Raw genomic sequence first — 17,113 nt, 5'->3', positions numbered from 1 at the left:
TTGGAATAGCATTGAATCTATATATTGCTTTTGGAAGGATGGCCATTTTAATAATGTTTATTCTTCCAATCCATGAGCAGGGGATGTCTCTCCATTTCTTTGTGTCTTCTTCTATTTCTTTTAACAGTGTTTTATAGTTTTCTTTGTATAGGTCCTTTACCTCTTTTGTTAGATTTATTCCCAAATATTTGATTTTTTTTGTTTCAATAACAAAAGGGATGGTCTTTTTGATTTCTTCTTCTTCAGATTTATTGTTTGTGTATAGGAAGGCTACTGACTTTTGCGTGTTGATTTTGTATCCTGCCACTTTACTGAACTGATTGATGAGTTGAATTAGCTTTTCTGTGGAGTATTTGGGGTTCTCTATGTATAATATCATATCGTCTGCAAATAGTGATAGTTTGACTTCTTCTTTTCCTATTTGGATTCCTTGGATGTCTTTCTCTTGTCTTATTGCCCTGGCTAGGACTTCCAGTATTATATTGAAAAGCAATGGTGAGAGTGGACATCCTTGTCTTGTTCCAGATCTTAATGGAATTGCTTTCAGCTTTTCACCATTGAGAATGATACTGGCTGTTGGCTTGTCATAGATGGCCTTTATGATGTTGAGGTATGTTCCTTGTATCCCAAGAATTTCAAGGCTTTTATCATGAATGGGTGTTGCACTTTGTCGAAAGCTTTCTCAGCATCTATTGATATTATCATATGGTTTTTATATTTCTTTTTGTTGATGTGTTGGATAACGTTGATTGATTTTCGGATGTTAAACCATCCTTGTGCCCCTGGAATGAATCCAACTTGGTCGTGGTGAATTATCTTATGGATACATTGTTGGATTCTGATAGCTAAAATTTTATTGAGGATTTTTGCATCCGTGTTCATTAGGGAGATTGGCCTGTAGTTTTCCTTTTTTGTGTTGTCCTTGTTCGGTTTTGGTATTAGTGTAATGTTGGCTTCATAGAACGTGTTTGGTATTGTCCCTTCCTTCTCAATTTTTTGGAAGAGTTTGTGAAGGATAGGCACTAATTCGTCTCTGAATGTTTGGTAGAATTCATTTGTAAATCCATCAGGTCCTGGGCTTTTGTTTTTGGGGAGGTTTTTGATTACCATTTCAATTTCGCTAATTGTAATTGGTCTGTTTAGGTGTTCTATTTCTTCTTTATCTAGCTTTGGGTGATTGTAGAGTTGTAGGAATTTGTCCATCTCCTCTAGATTGTTAAACTTGTTTCCATATAACTGTTCATAGTAGTTACTGATTATTCTTTTGATTTCTGCTGTGTCCGTTGTGATTTCTCCTCTTTCATTGATGATCCTGTTTATTTGTGCTTTCTCCCTTTTTTCCTTTGTGAGCCTGGCTAGGGGTTTGTCTATTTTATTGATTTTTTCAAAGAACCAGCTCTTGGTTTCATTGATCTTTTGAATTGTTTTTTTAGTTTCAATTTCATTTATTTCTGCTTTGGTTTTTATTATTTCTTTTCTTCTACTGGTTTTGGGGTTTTTTTGTTGTTCTTTTTCTAGATCTTTGAGCTTCGAGATTAGGTTGTTTCTTTGCGTTCTTTCTTGTTTCTTGATGTGAGCTTCTATTGCTATATATTTTCCTCTTATTACTGCTTTTGCTGCATCCCATACATTTAGGATATTGGTGTCCTCCTTGTCGTTCAATTCAAAAAATTTTTTAATTTCTTCTTTGATCTCCTCATTAGTCCAATGGTCTTCCAGTAGTGTGGTTTTTAATCTCCATGAGGTAGGAAAGTTCCTTGCCTTCTTTTTATGGTTTATTTCTAGTTTGATGCCTTCATGGTCAGAAAAGATGGTTGATATGATTTCAATCTTGGTGTATCTGTTGATGTTTGTCTTGTGCCCCAGTATGTGATCGATCCTGGAGAATGATCCGTGTGCGCTTGAGAAAAATGTGTACTCCGTTTTTTTGGGGTTTAGTGTTCTATAGATGTCTGTTAAGCCCAATTGCTCTAGGTCTTTATTTAGAGCTTTGGTTTCTTTACTTATTTTTTGTTTGTTGATCTATCCATTGTTGATAGTGGTGTGTTGAAGTCTCCCACTACGTATGTGTTTTCTCTGATGTCTGTTTTCAGAGAGGACAAGAGTTGTCTGATATATTTTGGTGCTCCTTCGTTTGGTGAGTATATGTTAATGAGTGTTATTTCTTCTTGAAGTATTGTCCCCTTGATCATAATGTAGTGACCATTGGGGTCTCTTTTTATCTTTTTGAGTTTGAAATCTGTTTTATCTGATATAAGTATAGCTGTTCCTGCTTTCTTTTTTGGTCCATTTGCTTGTAGGATTGTTTTCCATCCTTTAACTTTGAGCCTATTTTTATCTTTTGTAGCTAAATGTGTTTCCTGGAGACAGCAAAAGGTTGGGTTTTGTTTCTTAATCCAGGCTGCAACTCTGTGTCTTTTTATTGAAGAGTTTAGTCCATTTACATTTAGAGTTAATATTGATATGTTAACATCTGTATTTGCCATTGTGTTTGTCTTTCCTTTGATTTTATTTATTTATTCTTTTAATAACTTTTTTTTTTTTTGGCCTTCTTTCATTGTTATTCGTCGCTCTGAGGTTCTGGCTTTAGGACTCCTTGTAGTATTTTTTGGAGTGGGGGTTTAGTTGCAATGAAATTCCGGAGTTTCTGTTTGTCTGGGAAGGTCCATATTCTTTCTTCAAAGAGGAAGGAGAGCTTTGCGGGATAGAGTATTCTTGGTTGGCATCTGTTTTCTTGGAGTCTGTTGACTATGTCCCTCCACTCTCTCCTTGCCCGTAGTGTTTCTTCGGAGAAGTCTGATGTCAGCCTGATTGGTTTTCCTTTGAATGTTATCTGTTTCTTCCCTCTTGCCAGCTTCATTATTTTTTCCTTGTCTTGGATTCTTGGGAGCTTTACTATTATGTGTCTTGCTGTATTTTTCCTTTCGTCGTGGAAGTTTGGTGTTCTTCTTGCTTCTTGTATATCAATTTTCAGCTCCTTCTTCACATTTGGGAAGTTCTCTTCAATTATCTCTTTGAATATTTTCTCTGTTCCTACATCTCTCTCCTCTCCTTCTGGTATTCCTATAACTCTTATATTTCCTTTCCTCATGGAGTCAAATAGTTCCCGAAGTCTTTCTTCGTTCTTTTTCCTTCGTACTTCTCTTTCCTTTTCTGTTTTGGTTCTTTTTATTTCTGTGTCTTCAAGATTACTTATTCGTTCTTCCATTTCATCTATTCTGCTTTCATTGCTTTTCCCAGAATTCTTTAGTTCTTCCATTAATTCTTTGATCTCCTGCATTTCTTTTACTTCCCTCTTTAGGGACTCAATTTCTTTCTTCTGACCATTGTTTTCCCTCTCTAGGGACTCAATTGCATTCTTCTGATCGTTGATTATTTTTCCCTTATCATTGTTTTCCTTTATGACTTCTGTCAGTTTTTTAATCACGGCAATTTTAAATTCTCTTTCTGGAAGGCTCAGAAATTCTTCCAAGTTATTGTCGTTGCAATCTGGGGGCTGGCTTTCTTTTTGTGGTGTGCTTTTTCTCTGGAGAGTTGCTAGGTTGCGTGTGGTTCTTCTCCTCCCTACTGTCTGTTTTCTAATTTGCCGTATGCGTTGGGACACTGTGTTGTTGGGACTGGCCGGCATCTTGGGTGGGCTTCTCTGTTCCCCTCTGGTTCTTCCAGGAGTCATCTGTCAGTTTCAAGCAGCCTTTACTGGAGAAAGGTCCCCGTTCTAAAATGCCGATGTGGGGACACACTCCCCTGTGCGCCTGGTCTGCCCCGGCGGTGGGTTCCTGCTCCCCTCTGGGCTTGGACTGCAGGCCAGAGGGGGTCTGGCGTGGGCGAACTTCCCCCGCTCACCTCTGGCTCCTGAGGAAGCCTTCTGCAGGTAGTCTTTACTGAAGAAATGTCCCTGTTCTAAAATGGTGATGTGGGACACACTCCCTGCGCTTCTGGTCTCAGGCACACTCTTCTGCGCGCCTGGTCTGCCCCGGCTGTGGGTGCTCGCTCTCCCTGTGGGCTCAGACTACTTGTTCGGAAGGGGCCCGGTGTGGGCTAACTCCCCAGCTGGCCACTAGCTCCTTCAGTAGCCTGTGCTGGGGTCAAGTCGCTAGGTGGCGCCAGAGATCTCTCCTAGAGCCCTTGGGGAGCTGATTTTCCACCCCGTGGGACAGGGAGCAGAGCGGGGATGGTAGGGTACACCTCAACGGCTTTGGGGTGCTGTGTCTGCCTTGTGCCCCACCGTCGTGGGGAACCCACGCCCCTAATTTCGTGCCCCGGGTCTCAGTTCCAAAGCCCTCAGTTCCAGGACGCGGGCTGTAGCCCAGATCAGTGGCGCGGGAATGGTGCCTTTTGAATCCCGCTCCCCTGCCTGGGCACCTTGTTCCTGCTCACTCAGGGAGGGCCTCCGCCGTCTCCCCGCAAGCCTAGGTCGCAGGCGCGGGGACCTGGGCAGCTGCAATCCGAGCGCCGCTTTCTGCGCAAGCTTACCGGGCGGCCGGGGCTGTGTGCTGGTGCTGGTCTCCTCCTGGGGGGCGGGGCTCTCTTTAATGGCGCCTGGAGCTCACCTCTGTGGCGGATCCTGCAGGGTTCGCCTCAGCTCCCGTTCACGGGGTGTGGTGGCTGAAATAGTTCCTTTCCACTCACAGTCCCACTTGCTGCGTCCGTTTTTCTTGTTGGGCGTTTTGGTTTGTTGTTTTCCTCCTCTCTGCCGGTCGGAGAGTGCTGCCTCTGTGGGCGGGGGAGGGGAGCAGGGTTCTGCGCTTCCCTCCCTTCTGGTCCTCTTTTATGGCAACTTTCTTCTTTGGGCAGTTTGCTGGAGTCGTCCGTTTATCTTCCGTGTCCCAGTTCTCACTGGGACCTGCCGCTTTTCCTCCCTATTAACTTTTTTTAATGGGAGATCTTACTCGCAGGGTCTCCTCGCCGCCATGTTGCTCCGCCCCCCCTTGAATATTCTTGTTATAAAACTATTAATTCCTGTTTTACACATTGAGAAATGAAGGCATGAAAAGTCCCATAACTTTCTCACTTACTTACCTATTTAGAGGGACAGCACAGGCAAATTTAAGCGGCCTGGCTCTGAGCTGCTGTTCTTTATAAGCAATGATTTGATTGTTGTCACTCATTAGTCATTAGCTATGTAACTACTATGGACTCTGTCTCTGTTAGAATACCACTGTCACAATTACTTCTAAGGTGGAAACAAGCTTTAACATTTAAGCCATATTTTTAAATGAGTAGCTTCAATTATGACCTGCCAATAGATACTTGGAAATTCTTATACTATTTATTCCCTCTGTCAACATTTGCTGACTATATACATACATATAGTCAACACTAGCACTCAATATTTTTGAAATTATTTAATATATGGATACATACAAGTCAAAATGCAGCCAACGATAAATGGCTGAATCAATTATTTTGTTCCAGCATCCAATATCCTACATAGGTTCTAAATCTAGTTTATCTTTAACCTGCTTTCCCACCAAAACCTCATAAATAGTCATGTAGTAGTTTATCATGGAACACTGGTGAATCTCAATGAATGAATATGTGGTTAATACGCCTTATTTGCATTAATGATAATCATTGCCTATATTTTTTCTTTTATTATATATTTTAGGACTTGCTAACGCCCTTTTTAATTTGTGCTAAGATATGAAGATATCCATAGTTTTTTTTGTTTTTTTTTAAAAGATACAAAGAGAGGAGATCAACATGGTGGCAGGTAAACACTGTGGAGTAAGTCCTCCCATTTAAAAAAAAAAAGGTAATAGGGAAGAAAAGCGGCAGGTCCCTGCAAGAACTGAGACACTAAAGAAAAATGGGCAACTCTGGCAAAATGCCAGAAGAAGAAAGTTGCCACAAAAGAGGATGAGAAGGGAGGAAAGCTCAGAAAACTGCTACCCTCACCCACCGACAAAGTCGGCACTCTCCAAAAAACATAAATGAGGAAAAAAAAAAAACAACAACAACAAAAACAAACTACACATCAAGCAGGACTGTGAGTGGAAAGGAACTATTTCAGGCACCCCACCCCGTGAAATGTAACTGTGGGAAACCATGCAGGAATCTCTGGGGAGGGGAGCAAACTACTCTGGACACCATTAGAAGAAAACAAAGATTCCCAGAGACCTGCAAATAGCCCAAGGTCAGCCAGTAAGCTTGTGCTGAAAAGTGGCACACTCGAAAAGCTTATGCAGATCACTGATCACAGTGGCCCAGGTCACTGCACCTGCAACCTAGGCTTGCGGGGGAGACTTCAACACCCCAATGGACAGATCAACGAGACAAAAATCAATAAAGACACTAGAGCCCTAAATAAAGACATAGAACTCATGGACACTGCACCCCCAAAAATCCGAGTACATATTTTTCTCAAGTGCGCGTGGATCATTCTCCAGAATTGATCATATACTGGGCCACAAGACAAACATCAACAGATACATGAAGATCAAAATCATTCCAACTATCTTCTCCGATCATAAAGGCATCAAGCTAGAAATAAATCATGAAAAGAAAACAAGAAACCTTCCCACTTCATGGACATTGAAACCCACACTACTGGAAGACCACTGGACTAATGAGGAGATCAAAGAAGTAATTAAAAAATACTTTGAGTTGAACGACAAGGAGGACACCACTTTCCAGAATGTATGGGATGCAGCAAAAGCAGTAATAAGAGGAAAATATATAGCAATACAGGCTCACATCAACGAACAAGAACGAACTCAAAGAAACAACCTAATCTCACATCTCAAAGAGCTAGAAAAAGAACAACAAAAAACCCCCTAAAGCCAGTAGAAGAAAGGAAATAATAAAAATCACAGCAGAAATAAACTAATTGGAAATTAAAAAAACAATCCAAAAGATCAACAAAACCGAAAGTTGGTTCTTTGAAAATACAAACAAAATAGATAAACCTCTAGCCAGGCTCACAAAGAAAAAATACATATAAATAGGATTACAAATGACAGAGGAGAAATCACAACAGACTCAGTAGAAATCAAAATAATAATCAGACATTACCGTGAACACTTAGAGGCAAACAAATTCAATAACCTAGAAGAGATGGACAAATTCCTAGAACGATATAATCTTCCAAAGCTGGACACAGAAGAAATAGAACATCTAAACAGACCAATTACAAGCAGCGAAATTGAGGCAGTAATCAAAGCACTCCCCCAAAACAAAAGCCCAGTTTCAGAAGGCTTCACAAATGAATTCTACCAAACGTTCAGCAGTGAATTAGTGCCTGTCCTACACAAACTCTTTGGAAAAATTGAAAAAGAAGGAATACTACAAAATACGTTCTACGAAGCCAACATTACACTAATGCCAAAACCAAACAAAGACAGCACAAAAAAAGAAAATCACAGGCCAATATCCCTAATGAACACTGATGCAAAAATCCTCAACAAAATCCTTGCCAACAGAATCCAGCAGTGCATCAAAGGGATAGTACACCATGATCGAGTGGGATTCATCCCAGGGGCACAAGGATGGTTCAACATACGAAAATCGATCAGTATAATCCAAGACATCAGCAAAAAGAAGAATAAGAACCATATGATCATATCAATAGATGCAGAGAAAGCATTCAACAAAGTCTAAAATCCATTTATGATGAAGGCCCTTGAGAGTCTCTGGATAGAAGGAACATACTTTAACATGATAAAAGCCATATATATCAAACCCTCTGCCAATTTTATTTTCAATGGTGAAAAGCTGAAGGCCTTTCCTTTCAGATCAGGAACAAGACAAGGGTGTCCTCTCTCACCACTGCTCTTCAATATAATCCTGGAAGTCCTAGCCAGAGTAATGAAATAAGAGAAAGACATACAAGCAATCCAAAAAGGGAAAGAGGATGTAAAACTATAACTATTTGCAGACGATATGATAATAAACATAGAGAACCCTAAAAACTCCACAGAAAAACTACTCAAAATAATCGACCAGTTTAGTAAAGTAGCAGGATTCCTATACACAATCAATCTGAAGAAGAAGAAATCAAGAAAACCATCCCTTTTATTATTGAAACAAAAAAAAAAATCAAATACTTGGGAATAAACCTAACAAAAGAGGTGAAAGACCTATAGAAAGAAAATTATAAAACACTGATAAAAGAAATAGAAGAAGACACAAAGAAATGGAAAGACATCCCCTGCTCATGGATTGGAAGAATCAGCATTATTAAAATGGCCATCCTTCCAAAAGCAATATACAGATTCAATGCTATTCCAATAAAAATCCCAATGACATTCTTCAAAGAAATAGAACAAATACTGATGAAATTCATATGGAACCACAAAAAACCACGAATAGCCAAAGCCCTACTGATGAAAACAAAGGAGAAAGGAGGTATCACCCTCCCAAACTTCAAGCTATATTGCAAAACCATAATAATTAAAACAGTTTGTTATTGGAACAAAAACAGACACACAGATCAATGGAACCGAATAGAGAGCCCAGAAATAAAGCCACACTTTTATGAACAACTCATCTTTAACAAAGGAGCAAAGAATATGCAGTGGAACACAGACAGTTTGTTCAATAAATGGTGCTGGGAAAACTGGACCTCCACACGCAAAAAAAAAAAAAAAATGAAACTAGACCACTACCTCTCACTGTGCACAAAAATCATCTCAAAATGGATAAAGAAATGGACATAAGACCTGAAACCATGAAATATATAGAAGAAAATGTAGGTAAAACATTACAAGACATACATCTCAGAAACATCTTTAAAGACTCATCACCCAAAGCAGTGATAGTGAAGACAAAGATAAATGCCTGGGATTATATCAACTGAAAAGCTTCAGTACAGCAAAACAGACATTAACCAAAACAGAGAGACACCCCACTGACTGGGAAAAAATCTTTGCACTCCATTCAACTGATAAGGGACTGATCACAAAAATATACAAAGAACTCACAAGGCTCAACAAAAACAAAATAAACAATCCAGTCAAGAAATGGGCAGAAGAACTCAAAAAACATTTCTCCAAAGAGGAAATGCAAATAGCCAACAGGCACACGAAAAAATGTTCAATATCCCTTATAATCAGGGAAATGCAAATGAAAACCACATTGAGATACCACCTTACACCAGTAAGAATGGCACGTATCAAAAAAACAAGCAACAACAAATGTTGGCAAGGATGCGGTAAAAAAGGAACTCTTCTACATTGCTGGTGGGAGTGCTAACTGGTCCAACCACTGTGGAAAGCTGTCTGGAGGCTTCTCAGTCTATTAAAAATGGAGCTACCATACGATCTGACAATTTCACTATTAGAGATCTACCCAAAGGACACAAAAACATTGATTCAAAAGAGCATCTGTACACCTAAGTTTATTGCAGCACTATTTACAATAGAAAAAACCTGGAAACAACCCAAATGCCCAAAAACAGTTGACTAGATCAAGAAGATGTGGTATATATACACAATGGAATATTATTCAGCAATCAAAAAAGATAAATTCATGTCATTCACAGCAACATGGGTTGAGCTAGAAGGAATTATGCTCAGGGAAATAAGCCAGAAGGAAAATGAAAATTATCGGATGGTTTCACTTATAACATAAATATAGGGAAAACAAATAAGATATCAGTATAAAAATAATAATAATAACAGTACAAAACACAACAAAACAAAAACAGACAATTATAAACCAGAGACATACTGCAGGGGAGGAGGTGGTAGAGGGATAAGAGGGAGGGATGGAGGAGCACAGGGGACTGTGGTGATGGTGCATGTGTGCCTTTGGGAAGGAAATTCTATGGGGACTCAATCTAAGGAGGTGGGGGGGGAAACAAATATTGTCAAAAAATTTTTAAATAAAAAAGAAGATGCAGATATTGATATAGATTTACACATACATACACACACACACACACACACACAGAGCAGGTATTCAAATAACATCATTTCTTTTAATGTTTTACTGAAGAGAACAAAATAATCCTCAATCTCAGCCTATGTAGAATGAAATGGTGTTATTTGAAGACGTGCTTTCATTATATTTACATTTTACTTAAAGTTAGTTTCCAAGAGTGCTGAGAGAATTTACTGTAGATAGATAGATAGATAGATAGATAGATAGATAGATAGATAGATAGATAGATAGATAGATAGATAGACAGATATAAAAATTATAACTATTTTGGGAGTAAAATCTACATAGGCAAACACACACATGGTACAAGATCTAAGATGAATCTCACATATAAACTCCATCTATACACATAGTAATATTAAAAGGATTTTCACCAGCTGTCTTTACATTAATAAAAAGACTGGAAACATAATCTTCAATAGCTTTGGGCCTCCCCTGAGTGCACAGCAGTTGAGTGCTGGGCTGCGAAGCTGCCCGCAGCCTTCTACAGCCCCGGTTCAATCCCGGAGAGCCCGCGAGGGGCCCACATGGTGGGGAGACCTCTCCTGCCGCCCGCTGCTCCCCTCAGCAGTGTATTTCATCAGTCTACCTGTTTTGTTCCCCACTCTGGCTCTGGTGAATTCTCTCACCCTCCCGTGCTTCTGACTGTACCCAGTGCTTGTATAAATAAATAAATAAATCTTAATTAAAAAAAGAATCTTCAATAGCTTCTCATTTCTTTCAAAGTGATCATCCTCCCAAGAATCTCTATGACAATGTGATCTAAATGTTCACTTCTCTGAGTTCATCTCCAATTACGCACTCTCACTCTGTTACACTCATACTGATTTCCTTGCTGACCCTCCAACACAAGAAGCAGACTACTGTCACTGGTTCTTTCATCAGCTTTTTACACTGCCTTGAACATTCTAGTCCCAGGCACTCTCATCATTTGCTCCCTTAGTCCTTTCAGATCACTCCATAAATGCCGCTGTATCAGTGAAGTTGGTCTTCCTTGACCACCCTATACATTAAAACACAACCCAGCACTTCTTTTCTCCCATCTTGTTTTATATTCTCCAAAGATTTATGACCATGATATATATATATATACACACACACACAAAAATATGTGTGTATATATATATATTTGTATGTATATATGTGTATATATATATATATATATATATAATATTTTTGTTTATTGCTGTCTCCTCGAATTAGTATAAAAGTCCCTGAGGACAGAAAAACTTTTGTGGCATATTTTGTTCACTATTGCATTCCCAGAATTTACAGTGATATCTAACACTTAATATATATTAGTCTGTGGAATGAATAAACAAAAAAGTAACCATAGGCACTATTACAAGCTGACACTTAAGTTAAAAAAGTCACACAACACTGTATGTTCTATAACTTGTGTAAATAATATAAGATAAATCAAAAATCATGGTGAATGGAGCCAAGTTCCTGATAAAGATATGATCATTGTAGGCAGTATCCATGGCACAAAGGTTTCATAAACCCCATAGCTAAAAGATAACTCATGCAAGAGGCATTTAATGACAAAATAATCAGAGGGCACAGAAGAGCAAAGAGTATCATGAAAGCGTTACAGAGCAAGAAAAAAAAAAAAAGAGCAAGAAGCATACAATATATTTATGCTTTTGTTTGTATACAATTCTCCTGGAAGGTTACCTCTAATAAGAAAATTGGGGGACTTAGACCTAGTACATGTACCATCTAATCACTGAAATTAATTAATATTTTGCCTTTATAAATAACTACATTAGATAATAAATCAGAAAAATCTACATCTCATACTTAATACTTCAGATCATAATTAATAATTCAGTGAGTAACTGCTGCTTCATTTACATTTGAATTAAGGTATATTATTAGAAAAAATTGAAATAGGATTTTATGTTTTAACACATTTTATAATATACAAAATATGTCTACACATCCTATCTCAATTCAGTCTCATAGAAATTCTGTTTGGCAATGTGGGTATATAATAATTTCCTCCTTCTATGGAAGAGAAAAATGTAGAATAGTTAAGAAAGCTGACCATAGTTACTGCAAAGATTAATTCAGCTTTCCTGATTCTTTTTTTTTTTTAAAGATATATATATTTTTTTTATACAAGAGCTGGGGTACCGGCCAGCAATGCGGGAGGGTGAGAGGATTCACCAGAGGGAGAGCAGGGAAGAGAACAGGCAGATGACAGAAATACAGTGCTGAGGGGAGCAGCGGGCAAGGTCTACAGCACCATGTGAGATTCTTACTGGCCGGGATCAAACCCGCGTTGCAGAGGCTGCAGACAGCTTCAGAGCATGGCGCTCAACCCGCTGTGCCACCGGGGAGGCCCAGTTTTCCTGATTCTTAATCTTTTACCTTCCTCAGAGCATTTGATGAGTAAGCCTGGAATTAACATTTATCTTATGAATAAAGAAAGAAAATGTACCTGATGGTGAAAACAGATAAAACTTCAATGATGTTGACAATATGATGTCTCAATTGATATCAGTCCACTCTAGTGCTTAACTATAAATTGAAAATACATTGAATATTACTGTAAAGTGGATTATTACTAAATCATGACAATTTTAGTCAACAAATCAGATATCCTATTCATTGAAATGTAATAGAAAAGGATTTTATTGATATTGTTATTCAACTAATCAGCATTTAGTAAGATATGCAGAGAAAATAATTACATGTTGCAAGAAGTTTCTTTTAATTGTGCAATTTCAAAAACATCAAATTAAAGGCAATTATCTTGCAGAACAGCTAAGCATATTTTACTCATTATATGGTGTTATCAAATCTAGATATATTTGCCATATAAGGGATATTCTTTAAACAAAAATAACTACTCTGGAATTAAAAGAAGTTCAATTCCTTAATTCAACAGAAATTGATTGAAAACGTATGTCTTTATAACTAGACTCTTAAAAACAAACATGAAGGGAAATGACTTTTTAAATAAATATAATAGGAAAACCAGTTAATGTTTACTAAGGGATTAGAAATTCTTGTAATTTCATCACTATTCAAGAGCAGCCATCAAAGAGCTAACCCTCCTTTTTGCCATAGAAGTCAAATTCTTCTACCTTGTAAGGCTGAATTGAAGAATAAGGCAAAATACTTGAGTTTACAGATTAAATAATTTGAGATGTCTTCAGAATCATCAGAACATTGAATCTGTCAATAACCCAATTAGATAAGAGAGAACATATCTTCTACTTCAGCATTTCTAAAAGTATATTCTGTTGTACTGTGTTCACTTCAGGACGATCTCTGAAAATGGTCAGGTCAATATTTCCAAAGACACAGCATTCTATATTATATTTCCCCTCTTGAGTACTTGATTAAAACAGTCTAGAAAATCCTTGAGCTAATTCAACTGTTTCTTTAGGCTTAAACCAGCACACTACAAATTATGTAACTCATTTCTCCTTGTAACACTTCAAGGACAGAAATACTCTTAATTTTCTACTATATTACCGGTGACTCCTTCTAAGTCTCTTACTTACTGATTCCTCCCTTTAACTTTAAAGAGCCCCAAGGTTCAGTCCTTGCTCCTTCTTTTTTTCCTGTCCTCTCTCATTTGATGACCACCTACAATCAAATGATTTTCAATATCATCTGATGCCTACAACTCTCACATTTATATCTCCAGTCCAAATCACACTCCTAAAAACAGGACCCAAAACTAAAAATCTACACTGACCTCTTTTTTTGAAAGATAAGTTGAAGTCTTATTCCTCCACATCAAAACTTCTCTACAAAAGTAATCTTTCAATGCTCTCAAAATAATTTCCATTCCTCTAGCGCTCCTACTTAAAAACCTAGAGTCACCCTTAACTTTTCAACCTCACATCCCACTTCTATTCCATAGGAAGTCTAATGCACTCAACCTTCAAAATATATCCAGATGGTAAACATACCTTGCTACTTTTCCAGAGCTACCATCCTTACTCAAACTTTTATATTCTATCATCTGAGTTACTACAATAATATTCTTTCATCCTCGCTCCCATAAATATAGTCTCAACATGATGTCACAGTGATCAATTTAAGTGAAAAGCTAAAGCATTCCCATCCTCTTTTATAACCCGCTAACCAACTGCTCCACATTTCACTGAGAAAAATCACAATCCTTAATTGTGTTCCCCAAGGCCATGAAATCTGTTCCCTGTTACAGCTCTAATTTCTTTTTCTATACTATCATCTTGTCCTCGACTCAGAACTCCTTACTGTATCGAATAGCCAAGACATGATCCTTCCTAACAGTCTATGTAACAGATGCACACTCTGGCTAGAATGCTCTTTCCCCAGAAATTAAGTACCTTACTGGCCCCCTGTTTCAAATCTTTGCTTATGCATCACATTGTCAATTACGCTTATCCTGAACTGCATTCAAAATTGTGTCCCAACCTCTGCCCCACTAGATCTCCAATCCTTTAACCAGCTCTCTTCCTACTCTCAGATACTTACTATCTGTGGATATAATATATTACTTACTTTTCATTAACTTCCACTCACCAGGGAATGTAAACTCAGAGAAATTTTATTCATTTTATTTACTGATATATCCAAAATATCAGTAAAGAATTATGTTTGACACATATAGGTGATTGATAATATTTTAATGAATAAATGAAACATACTTAACCATAGATAACAGAGAGTATCTATGTAGTTTTTAATATTTATCCCTTCATCTTTGATAGTGGGCCAAAATTAAACCTATATGGAAAATGATAATAGAAGGGTGACTTGTTCTATCAAAGATGATTGTATTATCTGCTTCCACATGTTTCTTATATTCCTATAAATTAATAGATGGATTTTCATTCTCATAGAACTAAAGTAAAAATCTATGCATCTAAGAACCTGACTAAACAACCCTAACCCTGATTAAACATCTGAATCACCCTGGAATTTTCATAAGAATATGCAATCCATGAGCCATCTCAATGTTACAGTTTCTTATGGCATTCTTCCACAAAGTATACATTACTGAAAAATCAGTGTTTTAATAACAATGCCATTCATTAGAATCACATTTAGAATAGTTAACTATAATTATTATTACAACTGTCTCTCTTACTCCCAAATAATGTTGAAAGGCAAACCTTCACTATTTTACATATTATAATTTCACTTAATTTTTCCAATCTTTCCATATTCAGCTAAATATCCCTTGCTGAAATTTTCACCATTTATAAGTACAGACTCTACAAAGAGGAAATACCAATTGAAGTACTTATGTGAATTTCAGGCTTTCTCATAATGTCATTTATAAAACAATGCTTAAGCAGTTATTTGGAGGAAAATTCAAAACTTTAATATTTTTACCATTTTAATAAATTAGACAAGTAATATCATAATTAAAAGATTCTGAGTTATGCAAAACCTGATATATGTGGAGAAATTATTAAGTTTTAAGAAATGTGTATTTAAGAATTAAGACATATTTCTACTTATTTTTAAAACATACTGTAAAAGTCTCATAATTGGCAATAATTTGGGGAATTTCCTATTTGATTTATAAAATATTAGTCTATTACTTTAAACTACACCTATTGGTAAATCCCTAAGATTTACTAAAGGTATTGTTTCAAAGAATAGATAAGTTCAACATAAATAGTATTATTATCATTTAAAATAAATTGGATAACATAAAGTATGTAAAAATTTATAAGGTATGTCCATAATTCAGTTAATAAATATAAGAGAAACTGTAAAAGTGCCAGAAATCTGTTTGATCTCATAAACTACATTATACATTCTGCCTGAAATATTATTCATTCATTGTTGAACAGTTTTTTTGATAATTACAAAAAATAAAGGTCAAAATGATCATGAATTCTCAATAAAATGAGAATTAACTAACTTATATTTTAAATTTAAAAGCCTATTTTTAAAATTATAGTTATCAAATGGGGATATCCTTTCATCAAATGCCTTAAATAATGTTTTATTCTTTCATAATAATAATTTCAATACAAGTCATGCACATAAAGAGTTACTTAAAGTAAGTTAGATTAGACAGTTCTAGCCTATCTGCTGATGAACAAGTTATGAAGTAATTTCCCACCAACATGGAGACAAGAAAATGTAAATCACATTCAGAACAAAAGATTTAATAGCTAATATTTTCAAAAGCTAAGTAAAAGAAAAACAGCATAAATTCCTCTGAAAGAATACATATGCCAGAGAGTTATCAGTAAACACAAAACAAGAAATGGAATGGACAAGAGTTCTTGATTCATTTACTTAGCACCTTTACTTAGGAGGACAGTAATGAGAACAAGTTATAACTCACAAATCAGAATACAATGTATAGATAGAATGGCTCAATTAATAACAAAAAAAATTAAGTTATATTTGTTTCCCCTCTTATCACATATTTAAAATGCAATTTTCCCCCCTGTGGAGACGTTAAAGAACTACAACAATCAAATTATACTGTTTATAATCATATAAACTAAAAGTTACTAAAAGATAAGCTATAGCATCATTATTCTATCAAAGTTCTATTTATGTAATATATCCAGCTACCCACAGAGGAAACTCAGGAATTTTACCATTGGCGCTACTGACACTGTGTTGGATTTTTTTTTTTTGGGGGGGGGGGGGTGGGGGAGGGGGGACTGAAAATGTGAAGGGTAGGAAATATCCGAGGTGAAATATTTAATAGCATCACAGGCCTCTACACTAGATACCAATAGCACCCAAATTTTGTGATAACCAAACATGAACATAGACTGCCTAGTAGCAAAATCGCTCCTCGGTTAGAACCACCAACATAAGATGAAGGAAGGGAGGGAGGGAAGGATAGAAGAAGAAGGGAGGATGAGAGGAAGGGAGGAAGGAATGGAAAGTATTGATACTAAGCATTCTTAAACAGTTAATGAAATTATATAAAATAAGTTGAATTTTTAGTTGGTATATTTGAATGTGTTTATTGCAGTTTAAAGATCATATTTATAAGGAAAATCTTTTTAGATAAAACCGATGTATTGTTTCATGAAAACAATAAACACATCATCAATCTTAACAAAATAAGATTCTACCGCTCTTCAGAAAAATATTAGTAAGTTGCTTTTTAAATAAATTATTTAATAAAAAATTCATAAATTGCTTTTGTCTATCTTAAGAGAAATACCAATCTTCTTCTTATGAGAAGAACTTTATCATCTGCTGGTAGTTCCCAAAAGTGTTTTCATGTGACCTCAGA

At 36.6% G+C, this 17,113-nt stretch overlaps 1 protein-coding gene across 2 annotated transcripts in view; it reads right to left on the bottom strand.

Moving 5' to 3' along the window:
- Window positions 1-17,113, bottom strand: part of FER (FER tyrosine kinase) — a gene marked incomplete at both ends in the record, with an annotated part of 433,549 nt that overhangs the window by 313,669 nt on the left and 102,767 nt on the right. The gene's annotated exons all lie outside the window — the stretch shown is intronic.

Source organism: Talpa europaea (assembly GCF_964194135.1).
Source record: "Talpa europaea genome assembly, chromosome: 5".
Classification (NCBI taxonomy): domain Eukaryota; kingdom Metazoa; phylum Chordata; class Mammalia; order Eulipotyphla; family Talpidae; genus Talpa; species Talpa europaea.
The sequence above is the reverse complement of the archived record's forward strand: the minus strand, read 5'-3'. Positions and strand labels throughout refer to the sequence as shown.